The sequence below is a fragment of the Pleurodeles waltl genome, chromosome 7, assembly GCF_031143425.1.
Source record: "Pleurodeles waltl isolate 20211129_DDA chromosome 7, aPleWal1.hap1.20221129, whole genome shotgun sequence".
Taxonomy (NCBI): Eukaryota; Metazoa; Chordata; class Amphibia; order Caudata; family Salamandridae; genus Pleurodeles; species Pleurodeles waltl.
In genome coordinates this window covers 381,300,660-381,316,032 of record NC_090446.1, presented here as the reverse complement: position 1 = coordinate 381,316,032, position 15,373 = coordinate 381,300,660, and positions in this window count along the sequence as shown.

The following is a 15,373-nucleotide window of genomic DNA, read 5'->3' as shown; positions in this document are numbered from 1 at the left end:
TGACTTGTGGGGCTCTGATCAGGTTCTGTTACCCAGAATGCTTTGCAAACCTCAAAATTTGGCTAAAAAAAACATATTTTCCTAACATTTGGGTGACAGAAAGTTCTGGAATCTGAGAGCAGCCACAAATTTCCTTCCACCCAGCGGTACCCCAAGTCTCCCGATAAAAATGATACCTCACCTGTGTGGGTAGGCCTAGTGGCCGTGACAGGAGACGCCCCAAAACACAACGTGGGACACATCCCATTTTTTTAAAGAAAACAGAGCTGTTTTTTGCAACGTGCCTACCTGTAGATTTTGGCCTCTAGCTCAGCCGGCACCTAGGGAAACCCTACCAAACCTGTGCATTTTAGAAAACTAGAGACCTAGGGGAAGCCAAGATGGGGTGACTTGTGGGGCTCTGATCAGGTTCTGTTACCCAGAATGCTTTGCAAACCTCAAAATTGGCTAAAAAAACATATTTCCTAACATTTGGGTGACAGAAGTTCGGATCTGGAACTGAGAGGAGCCACAAATTTCCTTCCACCCAGCGTTCCCCCAAGTCTCCCGATAAACATGATACCTCACTTGTGTGGGTAGGCCTAGCGCCCGCGACAGAAACGCCCCAAAATGCAACGTGGACACATCCCATTTTTTTAAAGAAAACAGAGCTGTTTTTTGCAAAGTGCCTACCTGTGGATTTGGCCTCTAGCTCAGCCGGCACCTAGGGAAACCTACCAAACCTGGGCATTTTTTAAAACTAGGGACCTAGGGGAATCCAAAATAGGGTGACTTGTGGGCTCTGACCAGGTTCTGTTACCCAGAATCCTTTGCAAACCTCAAATTTTGGCTAAAAAAACACTTTTCCTCTCATTTCTGTGACAGAAGGTCTGGAATCTGAGAGCAGCACTAATGTCCTTCCACCCAGCGTTACCCCAAGTCTCCCGATAAAATGATACCTCACCTGTGTGGGTAGGCCTAGTGCCGTGACAGGAGAGCCCCCAAAACACAACGTGGACACATCCCATTTTTTTAAAGAAAACAGAGCTGTTTTTTGCAACGTGCCTACCTGTAGATTTTGGCCTCTAGCTCAGCCGGCACCTAGGGAAACCTACCAAACCTGTGCATTTTAGAAAACTAGAGACCTAGGGGAATCCAAGAGTGGGGTGACTGTGGGGCTCTGATCAGGTTCTGTTACCCAGAATGCTTTGCAAACCTCAAAATTTGGCTAAAAAAAACATATTTTCCGTACATTTGGGTGACAGAAAGTTCTGAAATCTGAGAGGAGCCACTAATTTCCTGCCACCCAGCGTTCCCCCAAGTCTCCCGATAAACATGATACCTCACTTGTGTGGGTAGGCCTAGCGCCCGCGACAGGAAACGCCCCAAATGCAACGTGGACACATCCCATTTTTTAAAGAAAACAAGAGCTGTTTTTTGCAAAGTGCCTACCTGTGGATTTTGGCCTCTAGCTCAGCCGGCACCTAGGGAAACCTACCAAACCTGGGCATTTTTTAAAACTAGGGACCTAGGGGAATCCAAAATAGGGTGACTTGTGGGCTCTGACCAGGTTCTGTTACCCAGAATCCTTTGCAAACCTCAAATTTTGGCTAAAAAAACACATTTTCCTCACATTTCTGTGACAGAAAGTTCTGGAATCTGAGAGCAGCCACAAATTTCCTTCCACCCAGCGTTACCCCAAGTCTCCCGATAAAATGATACCTCACCTGTGTGGGTAGGCCTAGTGGCTGTGACAGGAGACGCCCCAAAACACAACGTGGACACATCCCATTTTTTTAAAGAAAACAGAGCTGTTTTTTGCAACGTGCCTACCTGTAGATTTTGGCCTCTAGCTCAGCCGGCACCTAGGGAAACCTACCAAACCTGTGCATTTTAGAAAACTAGAGACCTAGGGGAATCCAAGATGGGGTGACTTGTGGGGCTCTGATCAGGTTCTGTTACCCAGAATGCTTTGCAAACCTCAAAATTTGGCTAAAAAAACATATTTTCCTAACATTTGGGTGACAGAAAGTTCTGGAATCTGAGAGGAACCAAAAATTTCCTTCCACCCAGCGTTCCCCCAAGTCTCCCGATAAAAATAATACCTCACCTGTGTGGGTAGGCCTAGCGGCCGAAACAGGAGACGGCCCAAAACACAACGTGGACACATCCCATTTTTTGAAAGAAAACAGAGCTGTTTTTTGCAAAGTGCCTACCTGTAGATTTGGGCCTCTAGCTCAGCCAGCACCTAGGGAAACCTACCAAACCTGTGCATTTTTGAAAACTAGAGACCTAGCGGAATCCAAGATGGGTTGACTTGTGGGGCTCGGACCAGGTTCTATTACCCAGAATCCTTTGCAAACCTCAAAATTTGGCCAAAAAAAACACATTTTCCTCACATTTCGGTGACAGAGAGTTCTGGAATCTGAGAGGAGCCACAAATTTCCTTCCACCCAGCGTTTCCCCAAATCTCCTGATAAGAATGATACCTCACCTGTGTGGGTAGGCCTAGCGGCCGAGACAAGAGACGCCCCAAAACGCAACGTGGACACATCCCATTTTTTGAAAGAAAACAGAGCTGTTTTTTGCAACGTGCCTACCTGTAGATTTTGGCTTCTAGCTCAGCCGGCACCTAGGGAAACCTACCAAACCTGTGCATTTTTGAAACTAGAGACCTAGGGGAATCCTAGATGGGGTGACTTGTGGGGCTCTGACCAGGTTCTGTTACCCAGAATCCTTTGCAAACCTCAAATTTTGGCTAAAAAACACTTTTTCCTCACATGTCTGTGACAGAAAGTTCGGATTGCTTAGAGGAGCCACAAATTTCCTTCCACCCAGCGTTACCCCAAGTCTCCCGATATAAATGATACCTCACCTGTGTGGGTAGGCCTAGCGGCCGTGACAGGAGACGCCCCAAAACACAACGTGGACACATCCCATTATTTTAAAGAAAACAGAGCTGTTTTTGCATCGTGCCTACCTGTAGATTTTGGCCTCTAGCTCAGCCGGCACCTAGGGAAACCTACCAAACCTGTGCATTTAGAAAACTAGAGACCTAGGGGAATCCAAGATGGGGTGACTTGTGGGGCTCTGACCAGGTTCTGTTACCCAGAATCCTTTGCAAACCTCAAATTTTGGCTAAAAAAACGCCGTTTCCTCTCATTTGGGTGACAGAAAGGTTTGGAATCTGAGAGGAGCCTCTATTTCCTTCCACCCAGCGTTCCCCAAGTCTCCCGATAAAAATGATACCTCACCTGTGTGGGTAGCCTAGCGGCCGAAACAGGAGACGGCCCAAAACACAACGTGGACACATCCCATTTTTGAAAGAAAACAGAGCTGTTTTTTGCAAAGTGCCTACCTTTAGATTTTGGCCTCTAGCTCAGTCGGCACCTAGGGAAACCTACCAAACCTGTGCATTTTTGAAAACTAGAGACCTAGGGGAATCCAAGATGGGGTGACTTGTGGGGCTCTGACCCGGTTCTATTACCCAGAATCCTTTGCAAACCTGAAAAATTTTGGCTAAAAGAAACACATTTTCCTCTTATTTCGGTGACAGAAAGTTCTGGAATCTGAGAGGAGCCACAAATTTCCTTCCACCCAGAGTTCCCTCAAGTCTCCCGATAAAAATGGTAGCTCACTTGTGTGGGTAGGCCTAGCGCCCGCGACAAGATATGCCCCAAAACACAACGTTGATACATCACAGAAAACAGAGCTGTTTTTTGCAAAGTGTCTACCTGTAGGTTTTGGCCTCTAGCTCAGCCGGCACCTAGGGAAACCTACCAAACCTGTGCATTTTTGAAAACTAGAGACCTAGGGGAATCCAAGATGGGGTGACTTGTGAGGCTCTGACCAGGTTCTGTTACCCAGAATCCTTTGCAAACCTCAAATTTTGGCTAAAAAAACGCATTTTCCTCACATTTGGGTGACAGAAAGTTCTGGAATCTGAGAGGAGCCACAAATTTCCTTCCACCCAGCGTTCCCCCAAGTCTCCCGATAAAAATGATACCTCACTTGTGAGTGTATGCCTAGCGCCCGCAACAGGAAACGCCCCAAAATGCAACGTGGACACATCCTATTTTTTTAAAGAAAACAGAGCTGTTTTTTGCAAAGTGCCTACCTGTGGATTTTGGCCTCTAGCTCAGCCGGCACCTAGGGAAACCTACCAAACCTGTGCATTTTTTAAAACTAGGGACCAAGGGGAACCCAAGATGGGATGACTTGTGGGGCTCTGACCAGGTTCTGTTACCCAGAATCCTTTGCAAACCTCAAATTTTGGCTAAAAAAATGCATTTTCCTCACATTTCGGTGACAGAAAGTTCTGGAATCTGAGAGGAGCCACAAATTTCCTTCCATCCAGCGTTCCCCTAAGTCTCCCGATAAAAATGATACCTCACTTGTGTGGGTAGTCCTTGCGCCCGCGACAGGAAATGTCCCAAAACACAAAGTGGGCACATCCCATTTTTTGACAGAAAACAGAGCTGTTTTTTGCAAAGTGCCTACCTGTAGATTTTGGCCTCTAGCTCAGCCAGCACCTAGTGAAACCTACCAAACCTGTGCATTTTTGAAAACTAGAGACCTAGGGAAATCCAAGATGGGGTGACTTGTGCGGCTCTGACCAGGTTTTATTACCCAGAATCCTTTGCAAACCTCAAAATTTGGCTAAAAAAACATATTTTCCTCACATTTCGGTGACAGAAAGTTCTAGAATCTGAGAGGAGCCACACATTTCCTTCCACCCAGCGTTACCCCAAGTCTCCCGATAAAAATGGTAGCTCACTTGTGTGGGTAGGCCAGGCGCCCGCGACAAGATATGCCCCAAAACACAACGTGGACACATCACAGAAAACAGAGCTGTTTTTTGCAAAGTGCCTACCTGTAGATTTTGGCCTCTAGCTCAGCCGGCACCTAGGGAAACCCACCAAACCTGTGCATTTTTAAAAACTAGAGACCTAGGGGAATCCAAGATGGGGTGACTTGTGGGGCTCTGACCAGGTTCTGCTACCCAGAATCCTTTGCAAACCTCAAATTGAAGCTAAAAAAATGCATTTTCCTCACATATCAGTGACAGAAAGTTCTGAAATCTGAGAGGAGCCACAAATTTCCTTCCACTCAGCGTTCCCCCAAGTCTCCCGATAAAAATGATACCTCACTTGTGTGGGTAGGCCTAGCGCACTCGACAGGAGACGCCCCAAAACACAACGTGGACACATCCCATTTTTTTAAAGAAAACAAAGCTGTTTTTTGCAACGTGCCTACCTGTAGATTGTGGCCTCTAGCTCAGCCGGCACCTAGGGAAGCCTACGAAACCTGTGCATTTTTGAAAACTAGAGACCTAGGGGAATCCAAGATGGGGTGACTTGTGGGGCTCTGACCCGGTTCTATTACCCAGAATCCTTTGCAAACCTCAAAATTTGGCTAAAAAAAACACATTTTCCTCACATTTTGGTGACAGAAAGTTCTGGAATCTGAGAGGAGCCACAAATTTCCTTCCAGCCAGCGTTCCCCCAAGTCTCCTGATAAAAATTGTAGCTCACTTGTGTGGGTAGGCCTAGCGCCCGCGACAAGATATGCCACAAAACACAATGTGGACACATCACAGAAAACAGAGCTGTTTTTTGCAAAGTGTCTACCTGTAGGTTTTGGCCTCTAGCTCAGCCGGCACCTAGGGAAACCTACCAAACCTGTGCATTTTTGAAAACTAGAGACCTAGGAGAATCCAAGATGGGGTGACTTGTGGGGCTCTGACCAGGTTCTGTTACCCAGAATCCTTTGCAAACCTCAAATTTTACCTAAAAAAATGCATTTTCCTCACATTTCGGTGACAGAAAGTTCTGAAATCTGAGAGGAGCCACAAATTTCCTTCCACTTAGCGTTCCCCCAAGTCTCCCGATAAAAATGATACCTCACTTGTGTGGGTAGGTCTAGCGCCAGCGACAGGAGACGCCCCAAAATATGCAACGTGGACACATCTCATTTTTTGAAAGAAAACAGAGCTGTTTTTTGCAAAGTGCCTACCTGTAGATTTTGGCCTCTAGCACAGCCGGCACCTAGGGAAACCTACCAAACCTGTGCATTTTTTAAAACTAGAGACCTAGGGGAATCCAAGATGGGGTGACTTGTGGGGCTCTGACCAGGTTCTGTTACCCAGAATCCTTTGCAAACCTCAACATTTGGCTAAAAAAACACATTTTCCTCACATTTCGGTGACAGAAAGTTCTGGAATCTGAGAGGAGCCACAAATTTCCTTCAACCCAGCGCTCCCCCAAGTCTCCCGATGAAAATGATACCTCACTTGTGTGGGTAGTCCTAGCGCCCGTGACAGGAAATGTCCCAAAACACAAAGTGGGCACATCCCATTTTTTGATAGAAAACAGAGCTGTTTTTTGCAACGTGCCTACCTGTAGATTTTGGCCTCTATCTCAGCCAGCACCTAGGGAAACCTACCAAACCTGTGCATTTTTGAAAACTAGAGACCTAGGGGAATCCAAGATGGGGTGACTTGTCGGGCTTTGACCAGGATCTGTTACCCAGAATCCTTTGCAAACAAAATTTGGCTAAAAAAACACATTTTCCTCAAATTTTGGTGACAGAGAGTTCTGGAATCTGAGAGGAGCCACAAATTTCCTTCCACTCAGCATTCCGCCAAGTCTCCCGATAAAAATGATACCTCACTTGTGTTGGTAGGCCTAGCGCCCGTGACAGGAGACGCCCCAAAACACAACGTGGACACATCCCATTTTTTGAAAGAAAACAGAGCTGTTTTTTGCAAAGTGCCTACCTGTAGATTTTGGCCTCTAGCTCAGCCGGCACCTAGGGAACCCTACCAAACATGTGCATTTTTGAAAACTAGAGACCTAGGGGAATCCAAGATGGGGTGACTTGTGGGGCTCTGACCAGGTTCTGTTACCCAGAATCCTTTGCAAACCTCAAAATTTGGCAAAAAAAACACATTTTCCTCACATTTCGGTGACAGAGAGTTCTGGAATCTGAGAGGAGCCACAAATTTCCTTCCACCCAGCGTTTCCCCAAATCTCCTGATAAGAATGATACCTCACCTGTGTGGGTAGGCCTAGCGGCCGAGACAAGAGACGCCCCAAAACGCAACGTGGACACATCCCATTTTTTGAAAGAAAACAGAGCTGTTTTTTGCAACGTGCCTACCTGTAGATTTTGGCTTCTAGCTCAGCCGGCACCTAGGGAAACCTACCAAACCTGTGCATTTTTGAAAACTAGAGACCTAGGGGAATCCAAGATGTGGTGACTTGTGGGGCTCTGATCAGGTTCTGTTACCCAGAATCCTTTGCAAACCTCAAATTTTGGCTAAAAAAACGCATTTCCCTCACATTTGGGTGACAGAAAGTTCTGGAATCTGAGAGGAGCCACAAATTTCCTTCCACCCAGCGTTCCTCCAAGTCTCCCGTTAAAAATGATTCCTCACCTGTGTGGGTAGGCCTAGCGGCCGAGACAGGAGACGCCCCAAAACACAACGTGGACACATCCCATTTTTTGAAAGAAAACAGAGATGTTTTTTGCAAAGTGCCTACCTGTAGATTGTGGCCTCTAGCTCAGCCGGCACCTAGGGAAACCTACCAAACCTGTGCATTTTTTAAAACTAGAGTCCTAGGGGAATCCAAGATGGGGTGACTTGTGGGGCTCTGACCAGGTTCTGTTACCCAGAATCCTTTGCAAACCTCAAATTTTGGCTAAAAAAAAGCATTATCCTCACATTTGGGTGACAGAAAGTTCTGGAATCTGAGAGGAGCCACAAATTTCCTTCCACACAGCGTTCCCCCAAGTCTACCGATAAAAATGATACCTCACTTGTGTGGGTAGGCCTAGCGCATGCGACAGGAAACGCCCCAAAATGCAACGTGGACACATCCCATTTTTTGAAAGAAAACAGAGCTGTTTTTTGCAAAGTGCCTACCTGTGGATTTTGGCCTCTAGCTCAGCCGGCACCTAGGGAAACCTACCAAACCTGGGCATTTTTGAAAACTAGGGACCTAGGGGAATCCAAGATGGGGTGACTTGTGGGGCTCTGACCAGGTTCTGTTACCCAGAATCCTTTGCAAACCTCAAATTTTTGCTAAAAAACACATTTTCCTCACATTTCTGTGACAGAAAGTTCTGGAATCTGAGAGGAGCCACAAATTTCCTTCCACCCAGCGTTACCCCAAGTCTCCCGATAAAAATGATACCTCACCTGTGTGGGTAGGCCTAGCGGCCGTGACAGGAGACGCCCCAAAACACAACGTGAACACATCCCATTTTTTTAAAGAAAACAGAGCTGTTTTTTGCAACGTGCCTACCTGTAGATTTTGGCCTCTAGCTCAGCCGGCACCTAGGGAAACCTACCAAACCTGTGCATTTTAGAAAACTAGAGACCTAGGGGAATCCAAGATGGGGTGACTTGTGGGGCTCTGATCAGGTTCTGTTACCCAGAATCCTTTGCAAACCTCAAATTTTGGCTAATAAAAAAACATTTTCCTCACATTTCGGTGACAGAATGTTCTGAAATCTGAGAGGAGCCACAAATTTCCTTCCACTTAGCGTTCCCCCAAGTCTCCCGATAAAAATGATACCTCACTTGTGTGGGTAGGGCTAGCTCCAGCGACAGGAGACGCCCCAAAACGCAACATGGACACATCTCATTTTTTGAAAGAAAACAGAGCTGTTTTTTGCAAAGTGCCTACCTGTAGATTTTGGCCTCTAGCTCAGCCGGCACCTAGGGAAACCTACCAAACCTGTGCATTTTTTTAAACTAGAGACCTAGGGGAATCCAAGATGGGTGACTTGTGGGGCTCTGACCAGGTTCTGTTACCCAGAATACTTTGCAAACCTCAACATTTGGCTAAAAAAACACATTTTCCTCGCATTTCGGTGACAGAAAGTTCTGGAATCTGAGAGGAGCCACAAATTTCCTTCAACACAGCGCTCCCCCAAGTCTCCCGATGAAAATGATAAATCACTTGTGTGGGTAGTCCTAGCGCCCGTGACAGGAAATGTCCCAAAACACAAAGTGGGCACATCCCATTTTTTGATAGAAAACAGAGCTGTTTTTTGCAAAGTGCATACCTGTAGATTTTGGCCTCTAGCTCAGCCAGCACCTAGGGAAACCTACCAAAGCTGTGCATTTTTGAAAACTAGAGACCTAGGGGAATCCAAGATGGGGTGACTTGTCGGGCTTTGACCAGGTTCTGTTACCCAGAATCCTTTGCAAACAAAATTTGGCTAAAAAAAGCCATTTTCCTCACATTTCGGTGACAGAGAGTTCTGGAATCTGAGAGGAGCCACACATTTCCTTCCACCCAGCGTTTCCCCAAATCTCCCGATAAGAATGATACCTCTCCTGTGTGGGTAGGCCTGGCGGCCGAGACAAGAGACGCCCCAAAACGCAACGTGGACACATCCCATTTTTTGAAAGAAAACAGAGCTGTTTTTTGCAACGTGCCTACCTGTAGATTTTGGCCTCTAGCTCAGCCGGCACCTAGGGAAACCTACCAAACCTGTGCATTTTTGAAAACTAGAGACCTAGGGGAATCCAAGATGGGGTGACTTGTGGGGCTCTGATCAGGTTCTGTTACCCAGAATCCTTTGCAAACCTCAAATTTTGGCTAAACAAAACGCCTTTCCCTCACATTTGGGTGACAGAAAGTTCTAGAATCTGAGAAGAGCCACAAATTTCCTTCCACCCAGCGTTCCCCCAAGTCTCCCGTTAAAAATGATTCCTCACCTGTGTGGGTAGGCCTAGTGGCCGAGACAGGAGACGCCCCAAAACACAACGTGGACACATCCCATTTTTTTAAAGAAAACAGAGATGTTTTTTGCAAAGTGCCTACCTGTAGATTTTGGCCTCTAGCTCAGCCGGCACCTAGGGAAACCTACCAAACCTGTGCATTTTTGAAAACTAGAGACCTAGGGGAATCCAAGATGGGGTGACTTGTGGGGCTTTGACCAGGTTCTGTTACCCAGAATCCTTTGCAAACCTCAAATTTTGGCTAATAAAAAAACAATTTCCTCACATTTGGGTGACAGAAAGTTCTGGAATCTGAGAGGAGCCACAAATTTCCCTCCACCCAGCGTTCCCCCAAGTCTCCCGATAAAAATGATACCTCACCTGTGTGGGTAGGCCTAGCGGCCGAAAGAGGAGGCGCCCCAAAACACAACGTGGAAACATCCCATTTTTTTAAAGAAAACAGAGATGTTTTTTGCAAAGTGCCTACCTGTGGATTTTGGCATCTAGCTCAGCCGGCACCTAGGGAAAGCTACCAAACCTGTGCATTTTTTTAAACTAGAGACCTAGGGAAATCCAAGATGGGGTGACTTGTGCGGCTCTGACCAGGTTCTGTTACCCAGAATGCTTTGCAAACCTCAAAATTTGGCTAAAAAAACATATTTTCCTAACATTTGGGTGACAGAAAGTTCGGGAATCTGAGAGGAGCCACAAATTTCCTTCCACCCAGCGTTCCCCCAAGTCTCCCGATAAAAATGATACCTCACTTGTGTGGGTAGGCCTAGCGCCCGCGACAGGAGACGCCCCAAAACGCAACGTAGACACATCCCATTTTTTAAAAGAAAACAGAGATGTTTTTTGCAAAGTGCCTACCTGTAGATTTGGGCCTCTAGCTCAGCCAGCACCTAGGGAAACTTACCAAACCTGTGCATTTTTGAAAACTAGAGACCTAGCGGAATCCAAGATGGGTTGACTTGTGGGGCTCGGACCAGGTTCTATTACCCAGAATCCTTTGCAAACCTCAAAATTTGGCAAAAAAAAACACATTTTCCTCACATTTCGGTGACAGAGAGTTCTGGAATCTGAGAGGAGCCACAAATTTCCTTCCACCCAGCGTTTCCCCAAATCTCCTGATAAGAATGATACCTCACCTGTGTGGGTAGGCCTAGCGGCCGAGACAAGAGACGCCCCAAAACGCAACGTGGACACATCCCATTTTTTGAAAGAAAACAGAGCTGTTTTTTGCAACGTGCCTACCTGTAGATTTTGGCTTCTAGCTCAGCCGGCACCTAGGGAAACCTACCAAACCTGTGCATTTTTGAAAACTAGAGACCTAGGGGAATCCAAGATGTGGTGACTTGTGGGGCTCTGACCAGGTTCTGTTACCCAGAATCCTTTGCAAACCTCAAATTTTGGCTAAAAAAACGCATTTCCCTCACATTTGGGTGACAGAAAGTTCTGGAATCTGAGAGGAGCCACAAATTTCCTTCCACCCAGCGTTCCTCCAAGTCTACCGATAAAAATGATTCCTCACCTGTGTGGGTAGGCCTAGCGCCCGCGACAGGAAACACCCCAAAATGCAACGTGGACACATCCATTTTTTTAAAGAAAACAGAGCTGTTTTTTGCAACGTGCCTACCTGTAGATTTTGGCCTCTAGCTCAGCCGGCACCTAGGGAAACCTACCAAACCTGTGCATTTTAGAAAACTAGAGACCTAGGGGAATCCAAGATGGGGTGACTTGTGGGGCTCTGATCAGGTTCTGTTACCCAGAATCCTTTGCAAACCTCAAATTTTGGCTAAAAAAAAGCATTATCCTCACATTTGGGTGACAGAAAGTTCTGGAATCTGAGAGGAGCCACAAATTTCCTTCCACCCAGCGTTCCCCCAAGTCTACCGATAAAAATGATACCTCACTTGTGTGGGTAGGCCTAGCGCCCGCGACAGGAAACGCCCCAAAATGCAACGTGGACACATCCCATTTTTTTAAAGAAAACAGAGCTGTTTTTTGCAAAGTGCCTACCTGTGGATTTTGGCCTCTAGCTCAGCCGGCACCTAGGGAAACCTACCAAACCTGGGCATTTTTGAAAACTAGGGACCTAGGGGAATCCATGATGGGGTGACTTGTGGGGCTCTGACCAGGTTCTATTACCCAGAATCCTTTGCAAACCTCAAATTTTGGCTAAAAAACACATTTTCCTCACATTTCTGTGACAGAAAGTTCTGGAATCTGAGAGGAGCCACAAATTTCCTTCCACCCAGCGTTACCCCAAGTCTCCCGATAAAAATGATACCTCACCTGTGTGGGTAGGCCTAGCGGCCGTGACAGGAGACGCCCCAAAACAAAACGTGGACACATCCCATTTTTTTAAAGAAAACAGAGCTGTTTTTTGCAACGTGCCTACCTGTAGATTTTGGCCTCTAGCTCAGCCGGCACCTAGGGAAACCTACCAAACCTGTGCATTTTTGAAAACTAGAGACCTAGGGGAATCCAAGATGGGGTGACTTGTGGGGCTCTGATCAGGTTCTGTTACCCAGAATCCTTTGCAAACCTCAAATTTTGGCTAATAAAAAACAATTTTCCTCACATTTCGGTGACAGAAAGTTCTGAAATCTGAGAGGAGCCACAAATTTCCTTCCACTTAGCGTTCCCCCAAGTCTCCCGATAAAAATGATACCTCACTTGTGTGGGTAGGGCTAGCGCCAGCGACAGGAGACGCCCCAAAACGCAACATGGACACATCTCATTTTTTGAAAGAAAACAGAGCTGTTTTTTGCAAAGTGCCTACCTGTAGATTTTGGCCTCTAGCTCAGCCGGCACCTAGGGAAACCTACCAAACCTGTGCATTTTTGAAAACTAGAGACCTAGGGGAATCCAAGATGGGTGACTTGTGGGGCTCTGACCAGGTTCTGTTACCCAGAATCGTTTGCAAACCTTAACATTTGGCTAAAAAAACACATTTTCCTCACATTTCGGTGACAGAAAGTTCTGGAATCTGAGAGGAGCCACAAATTTCCTTCAACACAGCGCTCCCCCAAGTCTCCCGATGAAAATGATAAATCACTTGTGTGGGTAGTCCTATCGCCCGTGACAGGAAATGTCCCAAAACACAAAGTGGGCACATCCCATTTTTTGATAGAAAACAGAGCTGTTTTTTGCAAAGTGCCTACCTGTAGATTTTGGCCTCTAGCTCAGCCAGCACCTAGGGAAACCTACCAAACCTGTGCATTTTTGAAAACTAGAGACCTAGGGGAATCCAAGATGGGGTGACTTGTCGGGCTTTGACCAGGTTCTGTTACCCAGAATCCTTTGCAAACAAAATTTGGCTAAAAAAACACATTTTCCTCACATTTCGGTGACAGAGAGTTCTGGAATCTGAGAGGAGCCACACATTTCCTTCCACCCAGCGTTTCCCCAAATCTCCCGATAAGAATGATACCTCTCCTGTGTGGGTAGGCCTGGCGGCCGAGACAAGAGACGCCCCAAAACGCAACGTGGACACATCCCATTTTTTGAAAGAAAACAGAGCTGTTTTTTGCAAAGTGCCTACCTGTAGATTTTGGCCTCTAGCTCAGCCGGCACCTAGGGAAACCTACCAAACCTGTGCATTTTTGAAAACTAGAGACCTAGGGGAATCCAAGATGGGGTGACTTGTGGGGCTCTGATCAGGTTCTGTTACCCAGAATCCTTTGCAAACCTCAAATTTTGGCTAAACAAAACGCATTTCCCTCACATTTGGGTGACAGAAAGTTCTAGAATCTGAGAGGAGCCACAAATTTCCTTCCACCCAGCGTTCCCCCAAGTCTCCCGTTAAAAATGATTCCTCACCTGTGTGGGTAAGCCTAGAGGCCGAGACAGGAGAAGCCCCAAAACACAACGTGGACACATCCCATTTTTTTAAAGAAAACAGAGATGTTTTTTGCAAAGTGCCTACCTGTAGATTTTGGCCTCTAGCTCAGCCGGCACCTAGGGAAACCTACCAAACCTGTGCATTTTTGAAAACTAGAGACCTAGGGGAATCCAAGATGGGGTGACTTGTGGGGCTCTGACCAGGTTCTGTTACCCAGAATCCTTTGCAAACCTCAAATTTTGGCTAAAAAAACGCATTTTCCTCACATTTGGGTGACAGAAAGTTCTGGAATCTGAGAGGAGCCACAAATTTCCTTCCACCCAGCGTTCCCCCAAGTCTCCCGATAAACATGATACCTCACTTGTGTGGGTAGGCCTAGCGCCCGCGACAGGAAACGCCCCAAAATGCAACGTGGACACATCCCATTTTTTAAAAGAAAACAGAGCTGTTTTTTGCAAAGTGCCTACCTGTGGATTTTGGCCTCTAGCTCAGCCGGCACCTAGGGAAACCTACCAAACCTGGGCATTTTTGAAAACTAGGGACCTAGGGGAATCCAAGATAGGGTGACTTGTGGGGCTCTGACCAGGTTCTGTTACCCAGAATCCTTTGCAAACCTCAAATTTTGGCTAAAAAAACACATTTTCCTCACATTTCTGTGACAGAAAGTTCTGGAATCTGAGAGCAGCCACAAATTTCCTTCCACCCAGCGTTACCCCAAGTCTCTCGATAAAAATGATACCTCACCTGTGTGGGTAGGCCTAGCGGCCGTGACAGGAGACGCCCCAAAACACAACGTGGACACATCCCATTTTTTTAAAGAAAACAGAGCTGTTTTTTGCAAAGTGCCTACCTGTAGATTTTGGCCTCTAGCTCAGCCGGCACCTAGGGAAACCTACCAAACCTGTGCATTTTAGAAAACTAGAGACCTAGGGGAATCCAAGATGGGGTGACTTGTGGGGCTCTGATCAGGTTCTGTTACCCAGAATCCTTTGCAAACCTCAAATTTTGGCTAATAAAAAATCATTTTCCTCACATTTCGGTGACAGAGAGTTCTGGAATCTGAGAGGAGCCACACATTTCCTTCCACCCAGCGTTTCCCCAAATCTCCCGATAAGAATGATACCTCTCCTGTGTGGGTAGGCCTGGCGGCCGAGACAAGAGACGCCCCAAAACGCAACGTGGACACATCCCATTTTTTGAAAGAAAACAGAGCTGTTTTTTGCAAAGTGCCTACCTGTAGATTTTGGCCTCTAGCTCAGCCGGCACCTAGGGAAACCTACCAAACCTGTGCATTTTTGAAAACTAGAGACCTAGGGGAATCCAAGATGGGGTGACTTGTGGGGCTCTGATCAGGTTCTGTTACCCAGAATCCTTTGCAAACCTCAAATTTTGGCTAAACAAAACGCATTTCCCTCACATTTGGGTGACAGAAAGTTCTAGAATCTGAGAGGAGCAACAAATTTCCTTCCACCCAGCGTTCCCCCAAGTCTCCCGTTAAAAATGATTCCTCACCTGTGTGGGTAAGCCTAGAGGCCGAGACAGGAGACGCCCCAAAACACAACGTGGACACATCCCATTTTTTTAAAGAAAACAGAGATGTTTTTTGCAAAGTGCCTACCTGTAGATTTTGGCCTCTAGCTCAGCCGGCACCTAGGGAAACCTACCAAACCTGTGCATTTTTGAAAACTAGAGACCTAGGGGAATCCAAGATGGGGTGACTTGTGGGGCTCTGACCAGGTTCTGTTACCCAGAATCCTTTGCAAACCTCAAATTTTGGCTAAAAAAACGCATTTTCCTCACATTTGGTTGAC